General features: G+C 43.7%; 1 long non-coding RNA gene across 1 annotated transcript; it reads left to right on the top strand.

Moving 5' to 3' along the window:
• Window positions 214–25,171, top strand: LOC102160963. The gene is made up of 4 exons (XR_002342636.1): window positions 214–801; window positions 4,920–5,014; window positions 18,417–18,498; window positions 20,512–25,171. It is a non-coding gene; the product is annotated as an uncharacterized LOC102160963 (long non-coding RNA).

The following is a 25,620-nucleotide window of genomic DNA, read 5'->3' as shown; positions in this document are numbered from 1 at the left end:
TAGGGAGGCGGGGAGCGGAGTGAAGTCACCCAATAGGGGAGTCCGCCGCGCCGACGGGCGTGGGCGTCGGCCAATGACGGCGCGGCTCGATAGGCGGCTGGCTTCGCCCCTGGCCCAATGAGTCTTCTAAGGACACCGCCGCGAACAGGGCGGGGGAAGTGGAGTTGGGGGTGGGGAGAGGTGGGTGGACGTTGAAGTGGGGGGTGGAGGGAAAGAGGAGGCGCGGGAGACCGGCGGAGTCACTCTGCTCTCCTCGCTCCCGAAGTGAGCCTTCTACCAATCCGAGGGCCGCCTGGGGGTGATGGACGCAAATGTGTGACCAATGAGGAGGAGAAGGTGTCCGCCGCGAGCCAGAGGGGAAGGAGTGGGCGGGTCATTGCTCTCCTCTCCCTCCCGCGCCGGGGTCCTCCCTCCCGCCTGGTTCGGGTCAGTCACGCAAATGACAGTGTGAGGGCTGGGGCAGTGCCGGGGTGGGGAGGGGCCGCGCTGCTGGCGGCGTGACAGCAATAGCGACTGGCTGTGCTTCCGACTCCGCGCCGGCAGGAGGAGGTGACGGCGGAGGTTGGCTCCTTACTGAGCGTGCAGGCTGCCGCTGCTGCTTCTGCTGTACCCCTCCTGCTCAGTCTCTGCCTCGAGCTGCCCGGGAGCCCCTACCGCCAAACCCCACCCCTGAGAGGCAGACAGATTTGGAGTGAATCAGGTCAAAACTTTGCCCCACGTCTGTGCAGTGCCCACTCTTGAAGACAGCTCCGTGTGATGTTCTGGGAGCTGAGGGAGCTGGACGCCAGAGACTTGGCAATGGTATTTGCCTCCTTGTTTGCCTGTTTTCTGGGGAAGTCAGGGAAGGGTGTGGACAGGTTGAAACAGCTCCTAAATACATACCATTTCTTTATTGAGTTTCTAGCAGAGGCACTTCTTAAACTGGCACGAGCGAAGCTGTACGGGCTTTGTCGTTTGTTTTCTTCATACATGTACGAGTACATATTAGCTTCCTCCAGCCCTTCCTCTTCCACCACTCTTCCACTTTCCTACCCACTCTCCTCGCCTGGTACCCTGACAAAAACTAAGGCGCGCTTACTGCTAGATCTTCTGGCTGCCCATTCCCAATGGCTTTTTCTCAATTTCTTGCCTACTGTCTAGCAGCCATTCTACAAACCTTAACGCTTTCCACATACTTGTACTTGCAAGTAATTGCAATCACTAATAAACCTGAATAGAGATGCCCTCAGTAGCAAAAACACTGGCAGAAATCCATCTTCTTTCCCACAAGATGCATTTCTGCAGGTTATTTGAAATTTATTAGCTTCCTATCAAGAAACTAAGGAAAGGCAAACCACATATCACATCCCTAGAAAAAAAAAGATTTTCAAATCCAAATACTCCATATCCATTTTCCATAGCCAAGTCACCTAGAGAGACCTAGGGTTGATTTATGATCTTGACATGAGGAAGATCTTTTTTTTTCCCATAATTATAAGATTAAAACATACAGTGGTCTGGAATTCAGAGGAGAGATAATAAGTGAACATGCAGGCTTACTGTAGTCGTGTAGAGGCTTTCCTTGATTATTATCATTTTAGAGTGTGAATCCTTCCCCTAAGCCCTAATTGTGACACTCAGCCTGACACCTCTTACCTCTTCTCTTTATGATTTTACCCTATTCCAGGAGTTCAGCCTGTAGTCCTGAATCCACCTAAGAAAATGGACTGTGATGCAGACTTCTCTTGTCTGCAGATTGTGTATGCATTGCTTTTCAGTGTGTTGAAACTTCTTTGGGGTTTGGCAGTGTGGGAGTCCAACATCTTCACCCCAGGACATAGTGATGCAGGAGGTGGACCATGTTCCCTTAGCCAGGTCACCCTGCAATGCTCTGAACAAACCGGATCCCTTATGTGGGGAAAATCAGCTCCATTTCTCATGTGGGTTATTATACTGCATTTAAGAATGTGTTAATGGGGAGTTCCCATTGTGGCTTAGTGGTAAGGAACCCAACTAGTATCCATTAGGATGCAGTTTAGATGCCTGGCCTCACAGTGGGTTAAGGATCTGGTGTTGTCACAAGCTGCTGTGTAGGTTGCAGATGTGGCTTGTATCTGGCGTTGCTATGGATGTGATGTAGGCCAGCAACTACAGTTTCAACTCAAACCCTAGGTTGAGAACTTCCATATGCCTCAGGTACAGCACTAGAAAGACAGAAAAAAAAAAAAAAAAAAGAAAGAAAGAAAGAAAGAAAAGGAGTTCCCATTGTGGCTCAGTGGTTAACGAATCCAACTAGGAACCATGAGGTTTCGGGTTCGATCCCGGCCCTTGCTCAGTGGGTTGAGGACCCGGCATTGCCGTGAGCTGTGGTGTAGGTCAAAGACGCAACTCGGGGAGTTCCCGTCGTGGCGCAGTGGTTAACGAACCCGACTAGGAACCATGAGGTTGCGGGTTCGGTCCCTGCCCTTGCTCAGTGGGTTAACGATCCGGCGTTGCCGTGAGCTGTAGTGTAGGTTGCAGACGCGGCTCGGATCCCGCGTTGCTGTGGCTCTGGCATAGGCTGGTGGCTACAGCTCCGATTCAACCCCTAGCCTGGGAACCTCCATATGCTGCAGGAGCGGCCCAAAGAAATAGCAAAAAATTAAAAAAATAAATAAATAAAATAAATCAATGTCTTAAAAAAAAAAAAAAGAAAGAAAACATTTCCCTATATTTAAAAAAAAAAAAAAAAAAAAGACGCAACTCGGATCCTGCTTTGCTGTGGCTCTGGTGTAGGCTGGCAGCTATAGTTCCAATTTGACCCCTAGCCTGGGAACCTCCATATGCCACGGGAGCAGCCCTGGAAAAGGCAAAAAGACAAAAAAAAAAAAAAAAAAGAATGTGCATTTTAGAAAGTTCGTTTCTAATTTCTTTCACATGAGGTCATTTTAAGGCTCAGGTAAATATAATTGATCAGTATTATCTTACATACTGCCGATGGTACTAAAAACACAGAAGATTTTGAGTCTAGACATATACTTGTATCTTTCAGAGGATCTCCAAATAGCTAGGGTTAGCATCCTGTGGCAGAAGTTGCTCCCTTGTCAGTTGTTATTGGCATGCCTCCAGTCCCCACCATGTGTCATTTTCTAATTCTGTGCTCACCCTATTTCGGTATTTCTTAAATTCCAATATTTCTTTTCTCTCTCTCTCTCTCTCTTTTTTTTTTTTTTTTTTTTTTTTTTTTTGGCTTTTTAGGGCCACAGCAGTGGCATATGGATTTGTCTTTTTAGGGCCACAGCAGTGGCATATGGATTTGTCTTTTTAGGGCCACAGCAGTGGCATATGGATGTTCCCAGGCTGGGGTCTAATCGGAACTATAGCCACTGGCCTACACCACAGCCACAGCAATGCAAGATCTGAGCCGCGTCTGCAACCTACACCAGATCTCACGACAACACCAGATCCTTAACCCACTGATAGAGGCCAGGGGTTGAACCTGGGTCCTCATGGATACTAGTCAGGTGGGAACTCCAAATTCCAATATTTCTTAAATTCCAGTGTTTCTTGTCTAAGGCCCACCTAGATTCCTGAGGTTTCTCTCAGATCACCATCTCTGTAGGTTGGTCCTAGATGTCTGCTTTTTTAGCAAATACTCCAGGTAACTTGAATACATATTAAAATATCACATATTAGATTTGAAAACCCCTGTTTATTCCTTCCATTTGAAAATTCAGGAACCTTTGTGTCTTCCTTTCTCCTTCTTTTCCTTTCCCACACGTTTCCTTTCTCCCACATATATTCCCTTCTATAAAGTTTCTGTCACTCACTTTTATGATCACTTCCCTTTCTACATTTCTTGTGCACAAGACTGTGTTATACACTGACAGGGCAATCCCTAAAAATAAATAAATAAATAAAAGGGATAAAGTTGGCAAATTGTCTTTCATAAATACTATAGGCATACCTTGTAACTACAACACTTAATGTATGGTGAAGTCAGTAAATTCATAAGCTTAAAAATATCACTGTCATTGATGTTATGTATAAATCTACAATATGTGTGAAACTTCCTAGTTTACGATTTCCAAGTAGAGAAGGATAGAATTCCTTCATAGGTGAGAGTCACATTTCAAGTTTGTGTGTGTGGTTAAAAATGGCCAAACCTAATCCTAACTTATACAGCAAAGTGGCCAAATTCAAAATCAATTCATGAAAACCAAAAGTATTCCTACACACTAGTACTAACAAACTAGAAAATAAGATTCTATTTGCAATAGCAACAAAACGCTGAAGTCTTAGGGAATTAACCGAAGAAAAAAATGCACAAAATTTTTATGGAAAAAAATGTTAATGTTATTAAAAGGCTTCAAGGAAGACCTAAATAGGGATACATATCATATTTGTGGATAGGATCAAGTAACATTATTAAGGTATCAATGACCTCTAAATGTGTTCATAAACAATGCAAACCATTCAAACTTGTAACAGGATTTGAGGAAATTAAACATTCTTAAATATATTTGGAAGATTAAATTCCATTATAATCTGGTCATTTTGAAAAAAAAAATCATAAAGGGGAATTTAGCCTTCCAGATAATAAGACAGTATAATTCATAGTAGCAAACATGTAGAACAGTGGAACAGAATAGATAACTCAGAAACAACCCATTTTCCTATGAGACCTTAGTATGTGATGGTAACATCACCAATCAGGGAATTCTCTTGTGGCACAGTGGGTTAAAGATCCAGTATTCTCAGTGCATCAGCCTGGGTCACTGCTGTTGCACAGGTACCATCCCTGGGAACTTCCATATGCCAGGCATGGCCAAAAATAAAACAAAACAAAAAATAAATCTATGAGGAAATAATGTTAAAATAGCCAACTAGTGCTGCAATGATAATACCATGAAACAAAATATCACTAGTTTATAATAGCTATTGTTTGTCCTCTCTCACAGGTCTGTGTGTGAACTGAGACTACTGATCTCGTCTGGTCTAGTCAAGACTTGGTTGAACTTGGCTGAATTCAGCTGGGCTCCACTCTAGGACACAGGTTAAGTTAAACTCTTTATCACGTCTCATTCTGGCAATGACAGGAGCTCAAGAGGTGAAGTCAGATCTCTCACATTTAACACTTCTGCTCCCATCACATCTCCTAACATTCCATTGACCAAATAAGTCACATAGCCAAGTCCAACATATTAGTGGAAGGTGCTACAGAACCACATGGCAAAAGGCACGAGGGTATAATTCCATAGCAGAGAAGATGTGAAGGATTTCGAATAATAATCCAACCTAACACAGAGGTTTTGTAGCATAGATAACATTGGGAAAATTGGTTCACCATGGAGAAAAAGTTGCATACCTATCTCATACCATATACAAAGGTGAAATTTCAATGAATATAAACCCCCTAAAAGTGGAGTTCCTGTTGTGGCTTAGTGGATTAAGAACCCAACCTCCATGGGGATGCAGGTTCAATCCCTGGCCTTGTTCAGTGGGTTAAGGATCTGGCATTGCCTAAAGCTGCAGCATAGGTCACAGGTGTGGCTCAGATCTGATGTTCCTGTGGCTGTGGTGTAGGCCAGCATCTGCAGCTCTGATTCAACCCTTATCCAGGGAACTTCCATATGCTACAGGTGCAGCCCTAAAAAAAGAAAACCTAAAAGTGAAAGAGAAAACTATAAAACTAATAAAAATTAAAAACAGTTTGGGATTGACGTATGCACGCTGTGGTATATGGAATGATTGGCCAATGGGGAATCTGCTGTATAGCCCAGAGAACTCTACCCAATATTCTGTGATAACCTATGTGAGAAAATAATCTGAAAGAGGATGGATGTGTATACATGTATAACTGAATCACTTTGGTGTATAGCAGAAATTATCACAACATTGTAAATCAACTATACTTCAATAAAACTTAGAAAAAAACCTACACAGGGGAAAAATAAGTAAAAACAGAAGGGTAGCATTGGAATCTTAGGATAAGAAAGGATTTCTTAAATAAGACTCTCAAAGCATAAACTAAAAACCAAAAGAATGATGAAATTAAAATCTTCTGTTCGGAGTTCCCATCATGGCTCAGTGGAAATGAGCCTGACTAGTATCCATGAGGATGCAGGTTTGAACCCTGGCCTCGCTCAGTGGGTTAAGGATCTGGCATTGCTGTGACTGTGATGTAGGCTGGCAGCTATGGCTCCAATTTGATCCCTAGCCTGGAAACCTCCATATGCTGGGGGTGCAGCCTAAAAAGACAAAAAAAAAAACAACAACAACAAAAAAAAAAACTTCTGTTCAACAAAGAACGTAATAGACATATTAAGAGAAAGTTAATAGATTGAGAGGCATTTCCAAATGCAAATTAATAGGGGATTAATATCTAGAATACTCTAGGAATCCCTGCAAAACAAAAAATTCCTGTTTATTTTCCAGGGGAAAAATAGCCAAATATGACAGGCAAATTTACAGAAGGGAAGCTTGAGAGACTAATAAGCAGATGAAGTAGAACAAGTAGATATTGTACAACATGGGGGATATAGCAAATATTTTATAATAACTATAAATGAAACATAGCCTTTAAAAATTGTAAATCACTGTATTGTACACTTGCAATTTACATAATATTGTATATCAACTATACTTAAATTAAAAAAAAAAGATGAAGAGATATACAACCCTCCTTGTAATCAGATAAATGCATATTAAAACAAGACACTACATCCCTTAAATAGGCAAAAATGTGAAAGTCGGGAAATACCAAGTGTTGTCTAGGATGCGGACGAAGCATGCATGAACTCTCATGCATTGCTGTTGGGAGTTAAGTTCCCCAGCACAGTCGTTTTGGAGTTACCCTGGAAATAAGTAATGAAATATAGCATATGTTTTTCTGGTAGCCCAGCAGTTACACCCATAGGAATACACACCTCTAAGAAACTCCTGCACAAGTCCATGAGAGGGCACAACTGAGGATAATCATCACAGCAGCTCTTGAAGTAGCAGCGTATTATAGGTAAACTTAGTATGTATTACCTGTACAATACAAAAGGTAGATAAAGTGTAGCAGATGCTGTGGAATAACATGCAGCTTTTGGAAGTAATGCACTAAGTGTACATCTTGCAACATGGGTAAATAAATCTTTTAAATATTTTATAAGTGAAAAAGGGTGAGAAACAACAGGATGGCCTTAAGTTCCAGGCATTGGTATGTCTTTCATTAGAAGGTGCATCAATGTTTTTCATTTCTTCTCTTAGCTGGGGCACTTTGAGGGAAGGATAAGAAAGGTGCTACCACGACTCACTTCTGACTCAACTATTTCCTTCCAGTTGTCACATGAAATTGTGGCAGTTTTCATGCAGGCCCCCCCACAGTTTCTCCCACATGGTGTCTCCTTTCACCTCTCTGCTCCCCCACGTATGTTTAATATACATTTATCTGCTTCTAAGTTTCCTTCCCAGGCTGGGTGGGAGAGGAGTGATGGCCCTTGAGGAGTGGGCCACAGTCAGAGTTGTAGAATACAACTTTGCCACTGTGTTACCCATTTCCAAGTTAGGAACACCCAAACATTACTGGATTTTAAAAAGCTTGAGGAGGGAGTTTCTGTCGTGGCTCAGTGGTTAACGAACCCGACTAGTATCCATGAGGATGCAGGTTTGATCCCTGGCCTTGCTCAGTGGGTTAAGGATCCAGCATTGCCATGAGCTGTGGTGTAGGTCACCAAACAGCAGCTCAGATCCCAAGTTGCTGTGGCTGTGGCGTAGGCCGGCGGCTACAGCTCTATTTGGACCCCTAGCCGGGGAACCTCCATATGCTGCAGATGTTGCCCTAAAAAGACAAAAAACAGAAAAAAAGTTAAAAATAAAAAGCTTGAGGAGTTCCTGCTGTGATGCAGGGGGCTAAGGATCCAGATTTGCCTTTGCAGCAGCTCAGGTCTCTGCTGAGATGCTGTTTCTATCCCGGCCCATCACAGTGGGTTAAGGATCTGGTCTTGCCACAGCTGTGGCATAGGTTGCAGCTGCAGCTCAGATTCAGTCCCCGGCCTGAGTACTTCCATATGTCGCAAGTGCAGCCAAAAAAGAAATAAAAATAAAAACACTGACCTAAAAATGTGTTTGCTTATGTTTTTATATACCTCCTAGTGTGCTGTCATTGCTAATAATAAACATAAGGATGAAACAACAGTAGTAACTGTAGTATTAGCTTTGTGTCAATAGCGGTAGATACAAAAGCCTTTTAAAGTTGATGGAGAGACAGGAGATGGAAAAAGACAATGAGCTGTAGAGATTTAGGTTAGATAGCAGTAATAGCTCCCTGAAATCAGGGTTGACAAACAAGTGAAGGAGTTACCAGAAGGTTTGGGGATAGATAGGTAATTTTCCAAAAATATTTAGGGGTTTTCTAACCTAAAGACGGGAATGGATGCAATGACTCTTGAAGTTTCTCCCAGCCCTCTCAGGTTATGAATCTCCCCCAACGTGTGCATTTTGGAAACGCAATTGATCACCACAAAAGTACACTGAGAATAGCCCCTGTTTGGGTTATACTGCCTAAAAGCCTATCTATGCCCAAAGCTTTCCTTTTCTTTTTCTTTTTTTTTTTTTTAATGGCCACACTGCTGCAGAAGTTAGGAACTTCCTAGGCGAGGTACTGAACCCTCACCTTCACAGTGACTAGAACCACTGCAGTCAGATTCTTAACCCACTGTGGGAGTTCTCACAGTGGGAACTCCCTAAATCTTCCCTTAATGGCTCATTACCACCATATGAAGTTCTAACACTTAGTAATGGCTATGATTTCATGGCCTTCAGGGAGCTTCCCTGAGCCCAGGTTGGAAGCTCCACAGGCAGAGAGTACAGGAAGCCCAGCGGCCCACACTTCTTCCTAGCAGACTGAGCAACAGCTGCAGGCTTCTCTCTGACTGGCTCTGGGTCCCTGATTTCTGCAGAAGCAGAATGTGATCTGGCAGAGATGATCGTCTGCAGGATTGCATATCTCAGGACTCCTATTTACGGTCTGTAACACTCATCACAGTATTGGGACATTAATGTTAGCTCACATCTATTACCTAAACCTAACCCTAAAAAGGCTAATGATTTATCCATCTGTAGTTTCTGTACCTCCTAGGAGCTGTGTAATCCAATCATTCCATATTTGTTCAACCATTACTTTGCCGGGGTCTAGGGAGTCTTGGGAGATGAATTCAGAAAAGTAGATTGACCCCAGATTATAGAACCTTAAATGCCTGACCTAGTGTTTCAATCCATAGGATAAGGCAACAGGGAGCCTTTCAAGGTGTTTGAGAACTGGAATAGCATGACGAAAAGGGTGTTTTAAATTTAACTGAGCAAACACTTACTGAGGAAAAGGACAGCTATCAAGGCCCTGCTATAGGAGAGTACTATGGTAACCCAAGGGGAAGAAAGTCCTTGCCTTCAAGGAATTTATAGTCCTTCTGTTTTTGTTTTTAATGAGGGGGCAGTATTCAGTGTGGTTTTTCTGCATTTCCTCTACCCCAGCCTGTTCCCTCAGGGTATAGAAATTGCACAGCAAAGATTTAGAGAGTAGAGTCATCTCTTAACTTCCAGGTTTCAAAATGGGCTTTCGAACTCACAGCAGAGACAAGTTTTAGAAAAAAAGGCTTGGGTTTCCATGAGCTACAAGACAACATAAATGATAGATATGAAACTATAATGTTTAGGGCCTGAAAAAAGTGCTATTAAATGTTTTCCCTTTCTTCCACAGTCTCTCTCTCTCAACTTGCCAGGTTTTTTAAAAAATGTTATTTAATGTTATTCTAAGTAAGCAAAAATCAAAATTATTAGCCCGAATTTTATTATTTTTCTATTGTGAAATATCAGGGGTTTTTTTGGTTTTGTTTTTGCCACACCTATGGCATATGGAAATTCCTGGGCCAGGGATTGAATCTGAGCTGCAGCTGAGACCTGCTTCAGGCTGTGGCAATGCTGGATCTTTTAACCCACTGCGCCAGGCATGGGATCAAACCCGTGATTCTTCAATGAACCCCGTGGTTACAGTCGGATCCTTAACCCACTGTGCCACAGCAGGAACTCCCAAAATAGCAGTTTTAAATGCAAATATCAGCGCATTTAACTTATGAGCAGAATCACTAAAAATATCTAATTCATATTTTGTAACTAGTAGGTGATTATATATTTCCTTCTTACCAGAACAGTGGAAATGCTGCACAAAACTAATTCAGCTGTTTTTTTTTTTAATCTCACTATTATTTATTTATTTATTTTGGCTACACTCATAGGATGTGGAATTTCCCAGGCCAGGGATCGAACCCTGCCTTCAACTTACTGATGTCTAAGCACTGAATGGAAAAGGAACTATGGGGTGCCTGGTTTTTTTTGTTTTTTTTTGTTTTTGTTTTTGTTTTTGTCTTTTTAGGGCTGCACCCCCGGCATATGGAGGTTCCCACGCTAGGGGTCAAACTGGAACTATAGCTGCCAGCCTACGCCGCAGCCACAGCAACACTAGATCCTTAACCCACTGAACACGGCCAGGGATGAAACCCACAACTTCATGGTTCCTAGTCGGATTTGTTTCTGCTGCACCATGACTGGAACTCTTAGGGTGCCCTGTATTTCCCTTCCCTTCTATATCTTCATGTTCAGCATATGTGATTGGCTAATACAAGGAGTATCAAAAGTAAAAAAGGATATAAGTTTCCTTAACTGTTCCTGTCTTTAGAATACCATTGCCCTTTTCCTGTCTTCAAAACAAGTCCTGGTTTGAATGGAAGGCAAGAACTCTCAGGGCTGTCAGCACCCACACTTATTCAGTCAAAGATGAAACACTGCTCCCATCTTGCTGAGCTCCCAAGCATGTGGGACAACCAGAATTCTGTGCTCATGGGGCAACAAGAACAGCAGCCATACACCACATGCATATGTCCTCCGCTCATGCCCCGCTGGACTTCGCATGCAAAACATAGGTTCAAAAATAAAATCAAGGGAGTTCCTGTCGTGGCGCAGTGGTAACACACCTGACTAGTATCCCTGAGGACTCGGGTTCGGTCCCTGGTCTCACTCAGTGGATTAGGGATCTGGCATTGCCATGACCTTTGGTGTAGGTCATAGACGTGGCTCAGATCTGGCATTGCTATGGCTGTGGCGCAGCCAGTGGCTACAGCTCCGATTCAACCCCTAGCCTGGGAACCTCCATATGCCCATGGGTGTAGCACTAAAAAGACAAAAAATAAAAAACACTAATCATCACCTGAGCCTTGAGCAAGTTGTGATTTCTTTGCTAATGTAGGATCTTGCCCTGATGTTGATGGGTGGTGGCTGCTGAAGGCTGGGGTGACTGACAATTTCTTAGAATAAGGCAATGAGAGTTCCCATTGTGGCGCAGCGGAAACGAATCTGACTAGGAACCATGAGGTTGCAGATTTAATCCCTGGCCTCACTCCGTGGGTTAAGAATCTGGCATTGCTCTGGCTGTGATGTGGGCTGGCAGCTCCGATTGGACCCCTAGCCTGGGAACCTCTGTATGCCCCGGATAGGGCCCTAAAAAGCAAAAACAACAACAACAACAAAAACCAAAAACCAAAAAAAAAAAAAAAAAAAAAAAAGAGTAAGGCAATGAAGTTTGCCAGATCAATTGATTCTACCTTTCACAATTTCTCTGCAGCCTGTTTAGTAGAGTTTTACCCATGGTAGAACTTCTTTCAAAATTGGACTTAATCCTCTCAAACCCTGCTGCTGCCTTTATCTACTAGGTTTACGTAATATTTTAAATCCTCTGTTGTCATTTCACCAATCTTCACAGCATCTTCACCAGGAGTAGATTCCATCTCAAGAAGCCAGTTTCTGGAGTTCCCATTGTGGCACAGTGGTTCACGGATCCCACTAGGAACCATGAGGTTGAGGGTTCGATCCCTGCCCTTGCTCAGTGGGTTGAGGACCCGGCATTGCCGTGAGCTGTGGTGTAGGTTGCAGACACGGCTCGGATCCCATGTTGCTGTGGCTCTGGCGCAGGCCGGAGGCTACAGCTCCGATTTGACCCCTATCCTGGGAACCTCCATATGTTTCAGGAGCAGCCCTAGAAAAGACAAACAACAACAACAACAACAAAAAAAAACAACCAGTTTCTTTGCTCATCCCTAAAAAACAACTCCTCATCTGTTAAAGTTTCCTCATGACATTACAGCAATTCAGTCACATCTTCAGGCTTCACGTCTAAGTCTAGTTTTCCTGCTGTTTTCACTGCACTTCTTCCACTGAAGTCTTGAACTCCTCAAAGTCAACCATGAGAGTTGAAATCAACTTCTTCAAAATTCTTGCTGATATTTTGACCTCTTCCCATGAATCACAAATGTTATTAATGGCATCTAGAATCATGAATCCTTTTCAGAAGGTTTTCTTTTTTCTTTTTCTTTTTTTTTTCTTTTTTTGGCTTTTTAGTGCTGCACTCGTGGCACATGGAAGTTCCCAGGTTAGGGGTCGATTAGAGCTACAGCTGCAGGCCTACACCACAGCTCACAGCAATGCTAGATTCTTAACCCAGTGATCCAGGCCAGGGACCGAAACTGAAACCTCATGGTTCCCAGTTGGATTCATGTCTGCTGTGCCACTACAGGAACTCCCCATAAGGTTTTCAATTGACTTTGCTCAGATCCATCAAAGGCATCACTATCTGTGGCAGGGATAACCTTATGAAATGTATTTCTTCAGTAAGACTCGAAAGTAGAAATTATTCTTTGATCCATGGGCTGCAGAATGGATGTTCTGTTAGTAGGCATGGAAACGGTATTAATCTCATTGTACATCTCCATCAGAGTTCTTGGGTGACCAGGCGCATTGTCAACGAGCAGTAATGTTTTGAAAGGAATCTTTTTTTCTGAGCACTAAGTCTCAACGTCTTAAAATAGTAAATCTTATTGTAAACAGATGTGCTGTCATCCAGGCTTTGTTGTTCCATTTATAGGGCACAGGCAGAGTAGATTTAGCATAATTCTTAAGGGCTCTAGGATTTTTGGAATGGTAAATTAGCATTGGCTTCAATTTCAAGTCACCAGCTACGTTAGCCTCTGATAATGTCCTTTGAAGCTTTGAAACGAGGCTCTGACTTCTCCTCTCTAGCTATGAAAGTCCTAGATGGTGTCTTCTTCCAATAGAAGGCTGTTTCATCCACACTGAAAATCTGTTGTTGTTTAGTGTAACCATCTTCATTAAGTATCTCAGCTAGACCTTCTGGATAACTTGCAGCTGCTTCTATGTCAGCACTTCCTGCTTCACCCTGCACATTTATGTTCTAGAAACAGCTTCTTTCCTTAGACCTCAGAGCCAACTTCTGCTAGCTTCAGACTTTTCTTCAGCTTCCTCCTCTCTCTCAGCCTTCACAGAATTGAAGAGTTAGGTCCTTCTCTGGATTAAGTTTTGGCTTAAGGGAATGTTGTGGCTGATTTGATCTTCTATTCAGACCACTAAACTTCCTCCGTATCAGCAATAAGTCTCTTTTGTTTTCTTATCATGTGTATTCATTGGAATAGCACTTTTAATATTCTTCAAGAACTTTTCCTTTGCATTCACAACTTGGCTTAGCTTTCAGCCTATCTTGGCTTCTGACATGCGTTTCTCACTAAGCTTAATCATCTCTAGCTTTTGATTTAAAGTGAAAGTCATGTGACTCTTCCTTTCACTTGAACATTTAGAGACCATTGTAGGGTTATTAACTGGTCTAATTTCAACATTGTTGTGCCTCAGGGAGTAGGAAGGTCCTGGAGGAGAGAGAGACGAGGAGGTTGGCTAGAGGAGTCAGAATACACACAACATTCATCAATTAAGTTTGTGTCTTTTGGGGCGTGGTTTGTGGTGCCCCCAAACCATAGCAACATCAAAGATCATTGATCACAGATCTCCATAACGAATGTAGTAACAAGGAAAGGCCTGAATTATTTCAAGAATTACCAAAATTTGCACAGAGAGGGGCACAAAGTGAACAAATGCTATTGTGTGCTATTGGAAAAATGGCACCAATAGACTTGTTTTATGCAGGGTTGCCACAAACCTTCAATTTGTAAAACAAACAAATGAACAAAAACAAAAAACAAAACAAAAAACCCCACACCATATCTACAAAGTTCAATAAATTGAAGCCCAGTAAAAATGAGGTATACCTTATATCCTTTTGTATGCATGATATAATATAGGTCCGTATATCTTAGGCCAGTTCCAAAAGATAAGGTTTTCTACAGCCTCACTCTTCTGTATCCTGAGGCTTTGCCGGACAAATTATTCAAACTGGGGCCCTTTCCACCAAACACTCCCACCCCTTTGACTAATGTAATCGTGTTCTTAAATAGTTAACTGGAGTATATGTATTGGACAGTGTCATTTCTAAGCTGAGACCAGCAGCAATGCAAGCATCCACCAGAATATGGATACACAGACACATGAATATATGCAGGTCTAATCATGCATGGCCAGGAGCTGGGAAAGCTTTTTGCTCTGAAAGTGTCTGCCTCGCAGCATGAGTCACAGGTGATTATCATTTTCTTACAGCTTTGGGGGCAGCCACCCCAAACCAAATCTAGGATGCTATAGGGCAGTAGTAGCTGCCAGGTGTCTTATAAGGTCCTCTTCCAGTTATGGCCAGACAATCAGTTACATGGTGATTGGGTCAACATGCTACAAGAGATACTTTCAGAAAGTTCACAGATAAATAGTCTTTTAATTCTAATATTATATACATAGTATATTTTATTCTAATATTATATTCATGTTATATATGTCACTGACACCTAAAAGCCATGATTATTGCTAGGGCAAAGATAAGCTAAAGGAGAAAGCAAAGTTAGCTTGAATTAATGTTTTAAAAACTGTACATATTACTATAATGTGTCATATGTAATATAGTAATACATATTATGTATTATAATATACAATATAATGTATAGAGAGTTTAAAAATATTAATTCAAGCTAACTTGAACATTAATTCAAGCTTTCTCTAGCTGACACCTCAAGATAGTGTGAATCATGAAAGGGGTTCACTTTGGCGGTCATGAAGGGGGGAAACTTGCACAAGGACTTGGCAGTTCTTAAGAAAGTGGAATGTGGGAGCCCTCTCCTATGACTCCAAACACCACTTGTGACTCCGGAAACTATTGTAAACCTCTCCTCATTCCAATAATAATTCTAGTTTGAGCTCTTTTTATCTGCCAGACTGGTAAAGTACTCTACATAGCTTATATACTCGTGAACAGCAATATTTCTGTCTGTTCAAAGATACTCCTCCTCCACCTCCTCCTTGTCTTCAACATCATCTTCATCACAAGGCATTGGTGCTGAGTCCTCTGAAGGAAACCACCCTGGCAAAGTCAATCCTGTACCCATCCCTGTGGTCATACTAAAGAGTTACAGCACAAAATTACATGAGTAAAAAATACCTACGAAGTTATTTTGCAATATGTAACTGTATCAAGTCAACACTTCCTACACCTTAAACTTATACAATACTATATGTCAATTATATCTCAATAAAGCCAGAAAGGGGAGGGGAAGAATATCTACAATGGAATTGAAAACATAAATAATTTGGCTTATTTCTGATATTACCCTATAGTGCATGCCCCTCGTCTACCGCAATGCCTTCTTTTTTTTTTTTTTTCTATCACTTTTTTAAAAAGGCAGAAGCACTCTGTACATAACCCCACTGGAATAGTTTGAAGTATAACCATGTGATCTCCAGTATAGAAAGTCATTGTAGGAAATATGGATTCTGATAAACATGCCTTTGTTTTTGTTTGTTTGTTTGTTTCGTCTTTTTGCCATTTCTTGGGCCGCTCCGGCGGCATATGGAGGTTCCCAGGCTAGGGGTCTAATCGGAGCTGCAGCCGATGGCCTACACCAGAGCCACAGCAACATGGAATCCGAGCTACATCTGCAACCTATACCACAGCTCACAGCAATGCCAGATCATTAACCCACTGAGCAAGGCCAGGGATCGAACCCGCAACCTCATGGTTCCTAGTCGGATTCATCGACCACTGAGCCATGACGGGAACTCCAAACATGCCTTTGTTTTAACTGATAGTCTGGTGCAACAAAATGGATGAGTTATAAATCTCTCTAATTATTTTATAATAGATACTCAATGAACTTTAACATTGCCATTTCTTTCCTTGGTAAGATGCCACAAGAATAGATAAAAAAAAAAAATCAATAACTGAGCATCTTTTTTTAAAATGCTGATAATAGAGTTCTAGCAACCTCTGGGCAGAGCATTTCTATAATGATTCACAGATCAGGTAGAGCTAGGTTAAAAGGGCTGAGGATAAATGCTAATTTAGTTTAGTTTTGTTCTATTTCATCACAGTAAACTTCTTTAAAATATTTATAATAATGCAAAATATTGAACTTCTACAAATTAAACTGAGATCTACCATATGTGGGTAAATTTAGAAAGGCCTTTAAATGTATTTTTAGGCTAAAAAATTTTTAATAGATGGTACATGCTCATGTAACAAAATTCAAAGATATAAAAGGACAGATAATAGAATGATAGATAAGTTTCTCTCCCCTCCTAGCCTCCTGGTCACCTCCCAGGAGTCAAACATTGCTACCAGTTTCATAAATATTCCCATAAAAATATACATTTATATATATAAGTTAATATATGCATTTATATTGATTTTTGTAGTGTATTTTATACTCTTTCTGCATCTTTCTTTTTTTTTCACTTAACAGTGTTTAGAAGATACCTCACTAACGGTACAAAAAGAGATTGTTTTGGGAGTTCCCAATGTGGCCCAGTGGCAACAAACCCGACTAGTATCCGTGAGGAAGCGGGTTTGATCCCTGACCTCCCTCAGTGGGTTAGGAATCTGGTGTTGCCATGAGCTGATGTGTAGGTCCCAGACGCGGCTCAGATCCAGTGTTGCTATGACTGTGGTGTAGGTCAGTAGCTGCAGCTTCAGTTTGACCCCTAGCCTGGGACCCTCCATGTGCTGCAGGTGCAGCCCTAAAAAGAATAAAACAAACAAACAAAAAACAATTGCTATTGTGGTCATTCTTATCTTTATTAAAGCCTTCTATAGTAACAGGGCCCAGTATTCTCCACAGCAAAATCATGTTATAATACAGTTGACCTTTGAATAACACAGGTTTGAACTGTGTGGGTGCACTTATAGGAGAATTTCTTTCAATAGTAAATACTACAGTACTACAGGATGCGAAAACTTGGATACAGAGGAACCCCATGGAAAGACGAAGGTCCCACTTAAATTATACTTTTTGACTGCACAGAGGGTGGGAGGGTCAGTGTTCCAACACCCTCACTTTGTTCAAGGGTCAACTATATTGTTTTTATAGACATCCCTCACTTTATACACAAGGTATTAGCAAAAATGGCACATTGGATATTCTGCTTGCATTTTGTGGTCTTGGAATTGCCTGCATGGTAACAAATCTGTGGTTTAGCTAGGCTTTTAATAAGAGGCCTATACAGAACTGAGAGGATTTTTAGAGCACTGAAAATACTTTGTGTGACATTATAAAGATGAATACATGTTGTTATACAGTTGTCCAAACCCATAGAATGTACGATGCCAAGAATGAACCTTAAGATAAACTATGGACTTTGGGTGACCATAATGTCAGTGTCGGCTCGTCCTTGGTAAAAAATGTACCGTTCTGGTGAGTGATGTTGATAATGGAGGAGGCTATGCTTGTGTAGGGGGGAGAGGGTCTTAGCAACAAAGCAGCCATAAAGGTGTCATCATGAGTTATAGATCCGCTCCAGCCCGGACTTGTCACCACCTCAAAACATTGTCGACATTTCCATCTGGACGGTTGCGTTTCCTAAAACAAAGATAGCCTTCCAGCCAGCGAAAGATTAAACCTATCACCCTGACCAGATCCCCACTGCCATCCCACGACTATGTGACTCAGTACGCGACCCCTGCCCTATAAAACCTAGCTCTCCCTGATCAGTGGGGAGCCTGAGTTCTCCATTCTCAGGGCTCCTGGCTACTTCTCTGGTTAATTAAACTTGCTTGAGACCTCACTGCTCCAGCTGACCATCTTGTCTTCTCTCCTGGGCACTAACATTTTGGTGTCGAAACCTGGGAGGGGTACTCGGCCCTCCCTGTCTCATTTCCAGGTTTCCACAAATGCTCTAAGGCTGGGATGGACAACGAAGACACCAGCCAGGGCCACTCGCTGGGGTCTTCTGAAGGTCCTTCTAGGTCCTAGGGCAAGTAGTCTTAACCCAAAAGGGGGGAAACCTCCTCTGTTCTTAAACTCTTTTCCTGCTTTCTATCTCCTAAACCGAAGAGACTTTGAGTAAAGAGTGAGGCTATGGGAACAATTAAAGACTCAGGCCAGGGCTACTCCCTGGTGAGCTCGGAAGTTTTCTTTAGCTCTTTCTCCCAGTAACTACCACTCTGATGAGTGAAAGTCTCTCTCTCTTCTTTGTGACTGTAGAGCTCTGAGGTCTCAAGTGACTTCCGATGAATACAGGCCATGATGAACGCCACACCGACCTTTGTTTCAGGACAAGTGGAAGGTGAGTGAATAGGGAGCTGTCCTATTTTTTTCATCTCCAACCCAGACTGATACTACTCTCCTAAAATCTGGACATCCAGTCAGCTGGGGCCCGACTGGTCCCAGGGGCCAGTTGCTCCCTCTCCTCTGGAAAGATGTTTCCGATCGGGGAGAGCCTCTGTCTCAGATCCCAGGTTTTCCTAGGGGACACCCCTCTGATTGTCTGGGTGGACTCGATACTTCAGATCCTAGGCCTTCTCGGGGGACGCGTCTCAGAGCACCTAGGTGGGCTAACAGGTTCCATGTACCGGCCTTCCACTCCCAAATTAACACTATGGGTGCCTCCTCTTCTTTCCCTCCACTGGATACACCTCTCGAGTGTCTTCTTCATAATCTTTCAACTCTGGGACTCCACCTAGGTATTAAGCCCAAGTGGCTCATTTTCTTCTGCAATGTGGCCTGGCCCCTATATAAATTAGATAATGGAAGCCAAATTAGATAATGGCCTGAGAATAGCACATTTGATTATCAACTTTGATGTGATCTAGAAAATTTTCTTCAAAGCAATGGGAAATGGTCAGCAGTTCACAATATCCAGGCTTTTGTCTACGCAAGGTCCCAGCCCTCTTTGCTCTGACTGTAACTCTCACCAGTTCTCCTACTAAATGAACATCCTCCTCGTGGTCTCTCCCCACCCTCCCAACAAGCCGAACCCAAAACTCCTCCTCCCTACGCTTCTTCCATTTCTGACTGTGACCCCGTAGATGCTGCAGCTCCCCCTTTGATTCCTCATGACCCTGGACCCCTGTGCCAGAATATACCCCCTCCTCCCAGCCATAATCCTTCTTTCTCCCCTAACTCCAGCGACCAGATCCCACACAACACAATCTTCAGAGGCACCTCTCCTTCCTTTAAGAGAAGTCACAGGAGCCAAAGGCATTGTCAGAGTTCATGTTCCTTTCTCTCTGGGAGACTTGCCTCAAATAGCAAAATGCCTCAGCTTCTTTACCTGAGACCCCACTATTTACACAAAAGAATTCCAATATTTCACCCACACCTACGACCTGACCTGGCAAGATGTTTATGTTATCCTTAGCTCTACTCTCTCCTCCCAGAAGAAGGAACGAATTTGGCTGGCAGCTCAAGCTCATGCAGACACCTTACATACTCAAGACTCTGCTAACAATCCCATTAGAACGCTGGCCATCCCTTGTGTGGACCTTAATTGGAATTATCAAACAGACTCCCCAGGCAGGCAAAAGAGAGGCCACTTTATCTCCTGCCTAATAGAGGGAATGAAAAAAATCTTCACTAGGGGAGTTCCTGTCATGGCACAGTGGAAACAAATCCAATCCCTGGCCTCAATCAGTGCATTAAAGATCCAGCATTGACGTGAGCTGTGGTGTAGGTCACAGACGCGGCTTGGATCCGGCGTTGCTGTAGCTGTGGTGTATGCCGGTGGCTACAGCTCCGATCAGCCCCCGAACCTGGGAACCTCCATATGCCACAGGTATGGCCCTAAAAGGACAAAAAGACCAAAAAAAAAAAAAAAAAAAAAAAAAACTCACTAAAAATAGTTGATTATGATAAAATTAGAAAAATAACACAAGAGCCCCAAGAAAATTCAGTTTTTGTTTTTGTTTGTTTTTTGTTTTTTGTTTTGCCTTTTTGCCATTTCTTGGGCCGCTCCCTCGGCATGTGGAGGTTCCCAGGCTAGGGGTCTAATCAGAGCTGTAGCCAGCCACTGGCCTACACCAGAGCCACAGCAACGCAGGATCTGAGCCGCGTCTGCGACCTACACCACAGCTCACGGCAATGCCGGATCCTTAACCCACTGAGCGAGGCCAGGATCAAACCCGAAACCTCATGGTTCCTAGTTGGATTCGTTAACCACTGTGTCATGATGGGAACTCCCAATCCAGCTCTTTTTATGTCCCGACTTACAGAGGCAATTCTCAAATACACCACCGTAAGCCTATAAAGTGAGGAAGGTCAGACTATCTTCACTTACACTTTATCTTTCACTCAATACCAGATATAAAATGAAACTACAAAAGCTAGAAGATGGCCTTCTGACTCCACAAAGGGACCTTATTAAAGCTGTCTTCAAGGTCTTTAATACTAGAGAGGAAGAAGAAAAGCCCCCCAAACTAAAACGATCGATGACAAAATACCAGCTTCTTGCTGCTGCCCTTCAAGGAAATCCTCAAAAAATAAACTGAGGACCCTCACGAGGCTTATTAAACACAAAGAGTAAAATAATCTCTCCACCAGGGGCCTGTTTCAAATGTGGTTTTGAGGGACATTGGGCACAGGAATGACCCAATCCGAGGCCTCCACAAGGCTCTTGCCCTAAATGCGGCCAAACCAGACACTAGAAGGTGGACTGTGGGAAGCCTGGGCAGCCCATTGTCTCCCCCACGAAACCCCCAGCCACGGAGACGATCAACATGCACAACTTATTGGCCCTGGCCACAGAAGACTGATGGGGCCTGAGGCCACCGGGCCCCCACCCTCTTACCACCACTCTGTTCCTCAGGTCTCTGTGGCAGTAGCAGGTAAGACTATTTCATTCTTACTAGACATGGGGGCATCATACTCGGTACTACCTAGTTTTCAGGGTATTACCTACACCTCCCCCACCTCTATAGGGGGGTAGATGGATTACCCACTGCACGTCAACAGACTGCACTTGTCATCTGCATACTCTTTGACACCACTTTTTGCCATTCATTCCTAGTTTCTCTGCGCTAACAGTACATATGCACGTCTACCAACTAACTGGACTGAATCTTGTAATTTAGCCTTTCTTGCCCCAGCCATCCAATATTCTCTAGAAGCAGATGCCATCCCAATTCCCATCTCAATTTTTATTAAGGCCAAAAAGAGCAATACATTTACTACCCCTATTGGCCAGGATAGGAATCACAACTGCAGTTGAACAGGTACAGCGGGTCTGGGAGTAGCCACTCACCGCTACTCACTGTTATCACAACAAATATCTAAGGCCCTCAAGGAAATAACTGATGATTGGCCTATTTACAAGATCAAATTGACTCCCTGGCCACAGTAGTACTACAAAATAGACAAGGATTAGACCTTCTCACAGCAGGAAAAGGGGGAGTTTGTGTCGCCCTGCAGGAGAGTTGTTGCTTTTATAAAAACAAATCAGGGAGTTCCTGCTGTGGCACAGGGGAAATGAATCCAACTCGTATCCATGAGGATGCAGGTTCAATCCCTGGCCTCGCTCAGTGGGTTGGGGATCTGGCATCGCTGTGAACTGTGGATAGGTCGGAGATGCGGCTCAGAACCTGAGTTGCTGTTGTTGTTGCTGTGGCCTGCAACTATAGCTCCGATTGGACCCCTAGCCTGGGAACTTCCATATGCCTCAGATGTGGCCCCAAAAAAGCAAAAAACAAAAACGAATCAGGACTGGTCAGAGAAGGCATAAAACGCCTAAGAGAACAAGCAACCTGGTTCCAACAACAGGGGGCCCAGGGCTTCTGGCCTTCTGCCCCCATTCACACACCTCTCATCTTTCTCTTCCTTCTCCTAATGGCTGGGCTGCCCGTTTCGTATGTTTTCTTCTTTTTTTCGGAGAACCACTGAATCAGTCACAGACAAGCGAGTCAACTTGATCCTGGCTTTACAGAACTACGGATACCACCAGATTCCCTTACCCCCCAACTGATGCCTCTGATCAGCAGGAAGAAGCTGCAGAAGAAGAGACCTTCACCCCTTTTCCTATTAAAAACAGGGAAGAATCTTAGGTGGAAACTCTGAGCAACAAAGCAGCCATAAAAGTGTCATCATGAGTTATAGATCCGCTCCAGCCCGGACTTGTCGCCACCTCAGAACACTGTCGGACAGATCCATCTGGACGGTTGAGTTCCCTAAAACAAAGATAGCCTTCCGGCCAGCTAAAGATTAAAACTGTTGGGAGTTCCCGTTGTGGTACAGTGGAAATGAATTGACTAGTAACCGTGTGGATGCCATTTCCATCCCTGGCCTCACTCAGTGGGTTAAGGATCTGGCATTGCCATGAGCTATGGTGTAGGTGGCAGACGTGGCTTGGATCTGGCATTGCTGTGCTCTGATTCGACCCCTAGGCTGGGAACTTCCATTTTCGGATGGTGAGCCCCCCCCCCCCAAATTAAACGTATCACCTTGACCAGATCCCCACCACCATCCCATAACTACGTGACTCAGTACTCAACCCCTGCCCTATAAAACCTAGCTCTCCCTGATCAGCGGGGAGCCTGAGTTCTCCATTCTCAGGGCTCCTGGCCACTCCTCTGGTCAACAAAACCTGCTTGAGACTTCACTGTTCCAATTGACCATCTTTTCTTCTCTCCTGCGGGCTAACAGAAAATCTCCGCACTCTCAATTTTGTTGCTCTAAAGTCTTTTAAAAAGGCATATAAAAATGCTTATATTCACATATGTCTTTTTTCTTAAATGTAAAGGACAGTATTTCTTTGGTCGACTCCGGAGTTTGGAAAGTGAAACTGAATAGAAACCAAGATGAAAGATAATGATCATGCTTCCTCTTTAGTGTTGACTGCAGCACAAACAACCAAATTATGAGAAATAAATTACAGTTTTAAAAAATCCCCTGTTTTAATTACTGCAAATGTTACTATGACTAGGTAAGAATTATTTTTAATCACCTATAATTACATGGATGGTGTACATCTAAAAGCGTAAAGTGTGTATCTAAAAGCCCCAATTTAAAACAAAAACAAAAACAAAAACCTAAGACAAACTTGGCTTTTGTTTGAAATGTGCAATATTTTCCCTCTACATGCTTCCTCTCTGAATAAATTTTATGGTTAGAATTGCTGTTTTTTAGCAAATGTAGAAAGCCAGCTAGAAACATCTTTTCCGTTAATTCATTGGGTTTTCCTCCTAACCAGTTTGAGCAAATTCTTGGCGAATATTTCATGAACTCACAAGAGAAGAATTTGACATGTTTAAGAGACATGTAAAATAAAGTCGTGTAGGTTTTAAAGTTTCAGAAAATTGGGAGATTCCCTGTACTGAGAGAGCTCCCTAGACCTGCAAGTAATAGTTGGAATTATGCAGGAATGAGCAAAGTAGAATTCTTGTCATTGCGTATTAGGAGCTATTCCATTCTAGGTAGGGTTTTTCGTTCCTTCCTTTACCACGGAGGAAAGGAGAGCTAGGGCTAGCTAGGTCTGCGGTCGGAGGAGTGTCTATAAATAGAAGGTGAAGTGTTCCAATACCGGGAGGGTGCGTCATAGCGTCCCTCCCCCGAGCTGCAAGCGCCTAGGCGGCCGCGGGAGCCACACCACTGCACCGGGACACTCGCCCGGCTTCCTGCTCCCGGGCAGAAGCTGGGGACCTGCGGGAAGGAGCCCAGGGAGGCGCCCAGCGGCACTCGCCTTCCCCCGCCCCCGCCTCCCCAACCTCAGGGGGCCTCAGGCCGACCCCGAGGCACAGGGTCCCAGGACCGAGGCGCCCCTGCACTATTGGCAGCCGGGCCCCGCCACCGCCCTCCAGCCTGGTGATTCCTCCACCCCATCCCACCCGCCTCCCCTTGGGCGAAAGAAGAACAATAACCCCGAGCGCGCCCGGGAAGCGGAGACTCCCCGGCGCACAGACAATGCGAGGGGAGTTCCGAGGGGGCGGCCTCCGCGCGCCGCGCGCTCCCGCGGGTCCCCGGGCTGGGCGGGACCGCGGCGGTTGCCCGGCCCCCCAGGCACAGTCGGAGGCCACGTGGAGGATATTTAGATTTGTTGAAATCTAAAAATCTCAAAAAGTGTCTGTTCAAGGCCAGGGAGAATTTCCTCTAATCTAGATGGAACCTCAGCAGGCGGTTGAAATACACAGGGACTGTGTGTGATTTGGAGCCTTTTCTATTTCGGATCTGAATCTCAAAAGTCACTTGTGGAATTTCCATAGGCCTATCTTTTCGTAAACAGATCGTTCTGGGATTCCCCACCCAGTCTCTGGTCTTACCCTGCCTGTTCTTCCAGCCTGACCCGGTCTAGATTTCAATCTCCCTCTTGCCTACCTTTCTCTTTTTTCTTTTTTCTTTTCTTTTCTTTTCTTTTCTTTTCTTTTCTCCCTCCCTCTCTCTTCCACACACATACAGTTTCGTTCCCTTTGCACCTTTTCTTGAGAGAGAGAGAGAGAGAGAGAGAGAGAGAGAGAGTGTGTGTGTGTGTGTGTGTGTGTGTGTGTGTACACGTGCGCGCGCAGATCTTGCAGTTCCTTGATTCTGATTGGCGACTCCATTGGCTTCCCCTGCCTTTTCTTCTGTGTTGGTTTTATTTCAATTCTGAGTCTTTCTTCCTTTGTTTTTCTTCCACGGTTTTGTTTTGGGTTTTTTTTTCACATTTGCACGATTTTTTTCTTTCCGTTTCCTTAAGTCCTGTCCCCTTTGGACTAAAGGGTTCCTGGAAAAAGAAAAACCAAGAGGATTTCATGGCATTTTATCTCAGGGAAATGTGTTATAGTTCCACTTTAAGAGAGTCTGGGCTAACCGGGATTTTTATACTTATATATAGGTCAAGCCATCTTAGCTGAAAAAAAGTCACATACCTCTGTAACGTCTTGGGTGCTGGGCTTGCTTACAATAAAAAGGTATGCAGGGGAGTTCCCGTCGTGGCTCAGAAACCATGAGGTTGCGCGTTTGTTCCCTGGCATCGCTCAGTGGGTTAAGGATCCTGTGTTACCATGAGCTGTGGTGTAGGTTGCAGATGTGGCTCGGATCCCTCGTTGCTGTGGCTATGGTGTAGGCCAGCAGCTACAGCTCCGATTGGACCCCTAGCCTGGGAACCTCCATATGCTGTGGGAGCAACCCTAGAAAAGGCAGAAAGACAAAAAAAAAAAAAAAAAAGGTATGCAGGGAAAAAAATAATTTCAAATTAGATCTCTGAATATGGATTTAACACAGGCACATAAAACACTTTTTTTTTTTTTTCTTTTTAGGGCCACACTCAAGGCACATGGAGGTTCCTAGGCTAGGGGTGGAATTGGAGCTGTAGCTGCCTGCCTACACCACAGCTCACAGCAACCCCTTAACCCACTGAGCAAGGCCAGAGATTGAACCTGCATCCTGATGGATGATAGTCAAATTCATTAACCACTGAGCCACAACAGAAACTCTGAAAACACTT

Source organism: Sus scrofa, chromosome 3, assembly GCF_000003025.6.
Source record: "Sus scrofa isolate TJ Tabasco breed Duroc chromosome 3, Sscrofa11.1, whole genome shotgun sequence".
Taxonomy (NCBI): domain Eukaryota; kingdom Metazoa; phylum Chordata; class Mammalia; order Artiodactyla; family Suidae; genus Sus; species Sus scrofa.
This window is presented reverse-complemented; position numbering and strand designations above follow the sequence as displayed.